This window comes from Primulina eburnea, chromosome 2 (genome assembly GCF_022965805.1).
Source record: "Primulina eburnea isolate SZY01 chromosome 2, ASM2296580v1, whole genome shotgun sequence".
NCBI lineage: Eukaryota > Viridiplantae > Streptophyta > Magnoliopsida > Lamiales > Gesneriaceae > Primulina > Primulina eburnea.
Genome location: NC_133102.1, coordinates 31721478 through 31730768, shown reverse-complemented (window position 1 = coordinate 31730768; position 9291 = coordinate 31721478). Strand labels below are relative to the sequence as shown.

The window sequence follows — 9291 nt, the reverse complement described above, 5'->3', positions numbered from 1 at the left end:
ATGCAATTTTCCCCTCTTCAATCTTTTAGGTTCAAACATGCACATTTAATTATGATCTAATGCTTTGCAATACTTGACATATGCTTATTACAGGGTTTAATCTAGAAATAATTATGAGTTGCCTGGAACTTAGAATGTTTTAAATATGACAAATCTTGATATCTAGTCATTTAGTTAGTGGTTCAGTAGTGAATTTGGTGGTATCTATATCAATAATTTAGGCGTTCTATTCTTCATTTTCTAATTATGATGATCTATCTAAGCCATCATGATATTTGTCCAGCGACTTTATCGCCCACCTCGTCGGAACCGGAGCTCCCCAGTAGTGAGGGCTGCATTCCAAGAAACGAGTTTAACTCCCGCAAATCTGGTTTATCCTCTTTTCATTCACGAGGGTATGTTTTGGCTGATGTACAATTTGGAAAAAAATGAAAAAAGAACTTTTGATTCCACTTTGTCATTTTCATATTTCATAGATGCTCTTGATATGTCCTTATTCTTACAAGATATGCAGGTGAGGAAGACACTCCAATTGAAGCAATGCCAGGATGTTATAGGCTTGGATGGCGACATGGACTTGTTGAAGAGGTAAACAAACATTATTTTGCTATTTATTTCTGTGATGATTTAAGGCTTAAAATAGCTAGGCTCTGATAAAGGTCATATTTTACAGGTAGCTAAGGCACAAGATGTCGGTGTTAACAGCATCCTGCTCTTTCCAAAAGTTCCAGATGCTTTGAAGGTTTTTATTTGAAGTTTTGTCATATTGTGAATGTAGTTAAATTATAGTGGTTGATTTGATTGGATTGGATTCTACTGTAGTCCTCCACAGGAGATAAAGCTTACAATGAAAATGGGCTAGTTCCACAGACAATACGGCTGCTCAAAGACAAGTATCCCGATCTTGTATGCTATATTCTTCTCAATGGAGTCATATATGTGTTTCTGATTATGGTCTTTTTAAGTTAATCAAATCTTGATTATTGTATGTGATAATTTTGAGATGTATATTTGTAGGTTATCTACACTGATGTTGCTTTAGATCCATATTCTTCCGATGGGCACGATGGCATCGTTAGAGAAGATGGTAAGACATACTTATGTCAATTTGGTGAATTCTTGCCTTCGAATAAATGAAAGAAAACGGATTGATATAGAATAGGTGTTTCAGGAAAACAATTAAGAACCCGGATTACAAGTAAAAACTAATGATAAGTCTGGAAATATTATCAAAGATTGATTGATCATCGGAGACTTGAATATGATACTAATAACAGTTTTATGAATGTTACATTCTGTGTTGGCTATCATATTGATTACAGACAATGAACATAATTTGAGCATTTGAACAAGATAGAATGTCTTGAGTTACTTTTGAATTACTGCCATATATTGCAGGAGTTATTATGAAGGACGAAACTGTGCGTCAGCTGTGTAAGCAGGCAGTTGCCCAGGTAATTTCAATTAAATTTTGAATTCTTTTTTTATATGTTTTTGAGTGATATATATGCTCTTTCTCTGGATTTTGTTATTCGTTCCTCCTAGCGTTCTTTGAGTTGATCCCAATTCTACAATGTTGACTCATTTTCCAGATATGCAAGTTCATTTTACGGTCCTTTTAGAAAGGCTTTGGATTCGAATCCACATTTTGGAGACAAGAAAACGTATGTATCTTCTCATCAAACTTAATTTTTAAATCTTGATTGCGCTTTTTCGTTTTGGAATTCACTAGCAATAACCTTACTTGCTTTTTGCATGAATGCAAAAATAGCTATCAAATGAATCCTGCTAATTATAGTGAAGCAATGGTCGAAGCCGAGGAGGATGAAGCTGAAGGAGCTGACATTCTTCCGGTTAGTATGGCTTTGTCTTTAATTTCTTTGAGAGTTTGCCTTTGTCTAAATTGATGAGCCCGTTTTATATTTTACTTGATTGCAGGTGAAGCCGGGTCAACCATACTTGGACATAATAAGGCTTTTAAGAAATTACTTTTCTTTGCCAGTCGCTGCATATCAGGTAATGGTTAAAATGTTTTGAGTTCGCTAAAATTGGGGAAATGTATTTTGGCTGAAAAGTGGTGCCTTCGAGATGTTAGATGCAAGTTAAAAAGGAAAAGAGAGGGAAAAAAGGTTCATGATGACATATTATTGTGAGGCATGCATGTTTTGGCAAGGAGAAATTGGTTAAATAACCTCGGTAAATGACCTCCTCAAATGTATTTGAAATATACTTGAAGAGGTCATTTTCTTAAAAAAAGAGATACCCCGTTTTTGGCAACATATTCCAAATCACAAGGAGTTCTTTTAAATAGGCGAGCACATGAAACTCAAATGAATTTCCCAATGTTTTGCTTCTGGTCGAGCATAAAATGAGATGAAAGGGTAATGGGGTGCTCCCAATTTGTGATGTTCGAGTAAAATGAGTTACTTACTTACCTTTTTTTGTACATAGGTTTCTGGTGAATACTCGATGATCAAGGCAGCTGGAGGGAAGGCAGCTGGAGGGATTCTTAAAATGATTGATGAGGAGAAAGTGATGATGGAATCTCTGTTATGTCTTCGTCGAGCTGGAGCAGATATCATTCTCACCTATTTTGCTCTCCAAGCAGCTAAATGCATGTGCGCGGAGAAGAGGTGAAGTCGTCTCGATACGGGCTGTGTGTTCATGTGACACAGAAACACTCGAATGCAATGCTTAAGTTATTCAAACGCGGCCGTGGTTGATCAGGCTGAACTGAATTTAGCAGTATGTTTTTTATTGGAATTCTAAAGATTGTTTTGGCAAATTAACTTTCATCAAACGGTTCACTAAGAAATCGTATTGGTCTATGAATTATATCACTGCAAAACAAATACTTTGCAAAGAGTAGAAAAATAAAGATAGATCGACTTAGAAATGAATCGGGGTTCTGAACACAGAACTTCATTCAAATAAAAATAAAGTACACAGGCCATTCATCCAGTTATGAATTTTGCCTAAGCAGTAACGATAACAATGACATTCAATCATCTCCATCGTCAGTAAGAAATTTGCCAGTGCCAGGATTTATGGCTGCGAAGAAGAAGAAGGCCACGTTGAAGAGAATAAGGGGTTCGATCTCGGTGATGGGAACTCCGGTTTCGATGTTCAAATGAGCCAAAGCCCCTTTTCCAGTGACGATCTCTCCGATTATTGAGAATGCAATACCAAGTTGTGCCAGTCTCCCAACGAAAAGCTCGTTGGCTTTCGTGAATCCCAATAAAGGACCTACACAATTTCAAAATGTATACTCACTATTCAATACCAAAAGAGAGAACTGATTTTAAAACAATTTCGAGAGAGCGGTGAAATAATGGTTAGATACCTCCTCCACCAAGACCCAATGCAGACCTGAAGCCTTTCCCAGGAGCAATAACGGCCCTGTCAAGTCCGGCAGGTTCGTAATGCTCCGATGGCTCCTAACAAGTTGAACAGTATGAAAAATAGAAGAAGAGGCTCAGCTTCGTAGATTGGAATCCCAGTTTCCAAATTCAATTGTGCTAAGATCCCCTTTCCTGTAATTGCTTCTCCAAGAAGTGATGCCTGCAAATTGAATCACGTGACATTTGACACAAGTAAAAAATGCCACAATCTAGTAATTGACAGAGATCCAACAAATGAAGATGTGATTGTCAAGTAAACTCACAGCAAAGCCAATCATGGCAACACGACCAACAAATAGCTAATTATAACGTATTTCTTATTTGTATCTTATAAATTAATAATAATACAAATATAAATTAATTGTAATACTAAATTTTTTATGCACAACATATGTAAAACAACAATTATGATTAAAAATTAAAAAAATGTATCTCTTATTTGTATCTTATAAGTTAATAATAATACAAATAATAATAAAATACTTATTTTTATAACAATAAGTTTAGATACAATGTATGTAAAATAAAATAATAATGAAATAAATTAATCATAATATATTGAAACATAATTAACCATATTAATTTAAAACTGACAAATTTACGAAGAATAGAGCTATTTACAAACCTTAGCTGCCAAATTTATGGAGAACAGAGCTATTTAATTTACTCATAACCCTATATAAACACGCATACAGAAACTAGTTTTGAGATTTCACGCCTCTCAAAGAGGCGTTGTTAGAAAATTTTAAATGCAAGTCACGTTGGCTGCTGAGGTTTTGGACTTTTCACCGTTGAGTGTATTAATCATAATCAAGCTTGACTTGTTTTTGGACTCTTTCACTATAGTATATTAATTATAATCCACCATTAAGTGTATTAATCGTGACCATTGAGTGTATTCATCGTGACTTATTTTTTGACTTTTTCACTGTAGTTTGTTAATTATAATCCACCGTTGAGTGTATTAATTATAACGTATTTCTTATTTGTATCTTAGAAATTAATAATAATACAAAAATAAATTAATTGTAATACTAAATTTTTTATGCACAACATATGTAAAACAACAATTATGATTAAAAATTAAAAAATGTATTTCTTATTTGTATCTTATAAGTTAATAATAATACAAATAATAATAAAATAGTTATTTTTATAACAATAAGTTTAGATACAATGTATGTAAAATAAAATAAATTAATCATAATATATTGAAACATAATTAACCATATTAATTTAAAACCTCAACTGCCAAATTTACGGAGAATAGAGCTATTTACAAACCTTAGCTGCCAAATTTATGGAGAACAGAGCTATTTGTTAGACATGAATTTTATTGTGGCGATGTTAACTAAAACCAGCAGACCAGAACAGTAGACTCACTTATCAGAAGCTACTGGTATAGTAAAACTAAAGCAGTAGAAAGGATAGAAATACAGAACTAGTAGAAGACGTTGCCTAACGTTACTACTTTAATTGTTACCGTTAAAGTTCCTAGTACCGGTATTAATTGCAGCATTAAATACTATACGAAGTCATTTAATGCACTTTACCCAATTAAGTATAAAACAAGACTGATTGTTTTATAGCTTTTCTGCATGAACCTCTTTTGGTAATAAAGCTGATTGTATCAGTTATCTGGAGACATCATCTGATTGTGAACGTTGAACTCAGTCGATTATATATACATGGATCAAATCCTTATACGACATGACACGACACTTCGCTTAACATCATTTTCAAGGATCAAAGCTATTTTCACTGATCAGACAATCTCGAAATTCCTTGAGTACTTAGAGTTCAACACAAAGAAAAGTAGCACACGCTTCATAGCTAATTTATGATCTTTTGAAGATCATCTTGTGCTACTGATTCTTACCCTCTTCACAATCTTTACATCACTTATACTTTATCAGGAAGAGTTTGTAATCTGAAAAGAGTTTTTTCAGAACTTTGTGTATCACATTATTTGTGAGTTGAGTAACTAAGAGTTTCAGTAGGCTGAGGTGTAAGTCCTTCTGAAGTGGGTGTGTACAAGAGTTGTACTGTAATTTCCAAAGTCTTTTAGTTATACCTTCTGGAAACAGAAGAAGGGGAGACGTAGAAGATTTTATCTTCGAACTTCCATAAACAACTGCTGCCTACTGTTTTTATTGTCTTTTAATTACTTCATCAGATTGTTTTCGCACGTTTTATTGTAATCTAGGTGAAGGTATACGTACAAGATAAACTACTATCTCTAACAGGATTTTAGTACCTCATCAGAAGAGAAATAAAAACGAGTAGAGTTTATTCACCCCCCCTCTAAACTCAACTTCGATCCTCAACCATTGGTATCAGAGCAGGTTATTCTTGTTCGTGAAAATCTACAACAGATGGCAGACTTTAGCAAGATCCCAATGTTCTCTAAGGAAGATTTTGATGATTGGAAGATTAGAATGCAAGCTCATCTTGCAGCACAAGATGATGACATGTGGTATGTCATCACAGATGGTCCATTGAAAATATTAAAGCCTAACACAGCTGTTGCTGTTACTGAGGGTGCACCGCAGATGGTTGAAAAATGAAGAAGTGAATGGACCAGTGAAGATAAGAAGAAGGCCAACCTTGCTAATGTTGCAAAGGATATATTGTATAAAACTCTCGACAAGAACACTTTTAGCAAGATCAAAATGTGTTCTACTTCAAAATATATTTGGGAAAAGCTCATTCAAATATGTGAAGGAAATGAGCAGACGAAAGAAAACAAACTGTCTGTAGCAATGCAGAAGTTCGAAAATCTAAAAATGAGAGCTGGTGGAACTCTAAACGAGTTCGATAAAAGATTCTGTAGCCTGGTAAATGAGATAACAGCTCTGGGTAAAGAGCATAGCATACTACAAGAAAATCTGGCTTCAACAACACATAAAAGACAACAGTTTTTACAAAAACTGTTGTGGTTTATCTTTTAACAACGGTTTCAAGAAAAACCGTTGTCGTAGGCTCAAAAAACCCGCTCAAAGACAACAGTTTCTTAAAAACTGTTGTCATTGATATGGATACGACAACGGTTTTTAAAAACCGTTGTCGTAGCCCAAAAAAACACGTTAATAGACAACGGTTTTTAAAAACCGTTGTCGTAGCTCAAAAAAACACGCTAATAGACAACGGTTTTTAAAAACCGTTGTCGTAACCCAAAAAAACACGCTATTTGTGAAATCCAGCGTGGTACAGAAACCAGAAGTACCTACTGCTTCAGTTGAAAGGAATGTAAATCAGATGAACAGAAGAATGCACTATGGTCTGGGTTACGTTAAACCTAAGGAAAAAGTTGACCAGAGTTCTAGATTCAGAAAAGAATTCAACTCTGGAAGACAACATCCTATGAAGGTTTAAAATTACCAGTACTACAACTCTAAACCTGTTCAGAAGAGATACAGACTGGAAAACATAAACAGAAGGGAGGAACAACACTTTAATATGCATACTGTTAGAAATAACAGACCTTCTGTTGCACACACATCTTTGGATACCCGAAGTACAAGGTCACCAAAAATTGTACAAATGTGGGTCCCCAAAGGACTGATAAGGCTTGGACCCAAATAGATTTGGGTACCAGATACTAAAATTTGTGTTTGCAGGAACAGCAGAAGAAAGCAGAAGTCAGTAACTCTACATGGTATCTGGACAGTGGATGTTCCAGACACATGACTGGACAGAAAAACCTACTTTCCGAGATAGTGAGTTGCACTGGACCAAAGATAACTTTTGGAGACAACTCAAAAGGTAAAACCATGGGTAAAGGTAAGATTATCCATGGTAACATAACTATTAATGATGTGTTATTAGTTGACAATCTTTGTTACAATCTAATCAGCATTAGTCAACTATGTGATAATGGTTATTCTGTAGCTTTTCAGAAGCATTCATTTATAGTTAGAGATTCTGCTGATACTACTGTGTTAACTGGAAAGAGAGAAGACAACACTTACAGAGTCTCTTGGAACTCAAATCATGTCAATACTCCTACATGCTTAGTTGCTTCTCTTAGCAATAAACACTTGCTATGGCACAAGAAATTTAATCATTTGAATTTCAAGTCAATCAATTATCTCAAGAAGCAGAATATAGTTGATGGATTACCTGATATTAATTTTGTTAAAAATCATGTTTGTTCTGCTTGTCAGCTTGGGAAACAGATAAGATCCAGTTTCAAGAACAAAGATAGCAAATCAACTTCAAGATATCTGGAACTACTGCATATGGATCTATTTGGTCCAATCCCTATCATGAGCTTAGGGGGAATGAAATATACTCTTGTTGTTATTGATGATTTTTCTAGATTCACTTGGGTAATATTTCTCGCAGGAAAAGATCAAACCAGTAGCCTCCTGATCAAGCTTCTGAAAAGGATTCAAAATGAAAAATCTACTTCCATCATTAAAATCAGAAGTGATCGGGGTACTGAGTTCACTAACAAGTATCTTGAGTTATATTTGAATGAACAGGGGATTCATCATGAATATTCAGCTGCCAGAACACCTCAAAAACGGAGTAGCTGAGAGGAGAAATAGAACTCTAAAAGAAGCAGCTAGAACAATGCTAGCAGATGCAGACATATCTCAGCGCTTCTGAGCTGAAGCTATCAATACTGCTTGCTACACGCAAAACAGATCTATGGTCAACAAAAGGCACAATCAGACCCCTTATGAAATTTGGAAAGGGAAAAAGCCTAATGTATCTTATTTTCATGTGTTTGGTTGCAAATGTTTTGTACTAAATAATGGAAAAAATCATTTAACTGCATTTGACTCAAAATCAGATGCGGGACTATTTGTTGGTTACTCTGCTGTAAGCAAAGCCTTTAGAATTTTCAACAATAGAACTCTTAATGTTGAAGAATCGATTCATGTTGTCTTCGATGAAGACATCAGTGCTCCTGAAATATCTAACATATCTGATTTAAGTAACAGGCTGGACATGATTCACTTGGAACTTGACAGTGAAGATGATGTAGAAGCAAACATCAAGGATCTTCAAAATCCAGAACCAGATATTCCGATGGTGGAACCAGAAGTACAGACTTTGGATCTACCAATACCAGCAGAAGATACTCAAGAACCTACTACTGGTTCCGTCGAGAACAATCTCAACATATCAAATCACGAAGATATCCTTTTAAATCCTTTTATCTGGAGAAAATCTCATCCTCCATCATTGGTTATTAGTAATCCAGCAGCGCCTTTGAGAACCAGAAGGCAAATGCTTAATGAATACATGCATGCTGCTTTTACATCTCAGGATGAACCAAAGAAAATTGAAGAAGATCTTCTGGATCCTAGTTGGATTGAAGCCATGCAAGAAGAGCTGAATCAATTCAAACGAAATGAAGTTTGGTTTCTAGTGCCTAGACCATCTCACCAAGCTGTCATTGGAACTCGGTGGGTATTTAGAAACAAACTCAATGAAGAAGGCACAGTGGTGAGAAATAAAGCAAGATTGGTTGCTCAAGGTTTCAGACAAGAAGAAGGAATAGACTTAGATGAGACCTACGCACCAGTAGCAAGGCTCGATGCAATCAGAATATTCTTAGCATTTGCTGCTTTCAAGAATTTCAAAGTATATCAAATGGATGTGAAGAGTGCTTTTCTGAATGGTCTCTTACAAGAAGAAGTCTACGTCGAACAACCTCCAGGTTTTATCGATCATTTCTCACCTCATCACGTGTTTAAATTACACAAAGCTTTATATGGTCTAAAACAAGCACCTAGAGCTTGGTATGACACCTTATCACAATTTCTTATCGATCATGACTTTACCATTGGAGCACTAGACAAAACTCTGTTTACTTTAATCAAGAATAAGCATATTCTTTTAGTACAGATCTATGTTGATGATATTATTTTTGTGT

General features: G+C 35.2%; 2 pseudogenes; one reads left to right on the top strand and one right to left on the bottom strand.

Annotated features, from left to right (window-relative positions):
• Positions 1-268: 268 nt before the first annotated feature.
• LOC140824210 (delta-aminolevulinic acid dehydratase 1, chloroplastic-like) lies at positions 269-2710 on the top strand (annotated as a pseudogene).
• Positions 2711-2906: 196 nt separating this feature from the next.
• LOC140824648 (photosystem II 22 kDa protein 2, chloroplastic-like) lies at positions 2907-3700 on the bottom strand (annotated as a pseudogene).
• Positions 3701-9291: the final 5591 nt, after the last annotated feature.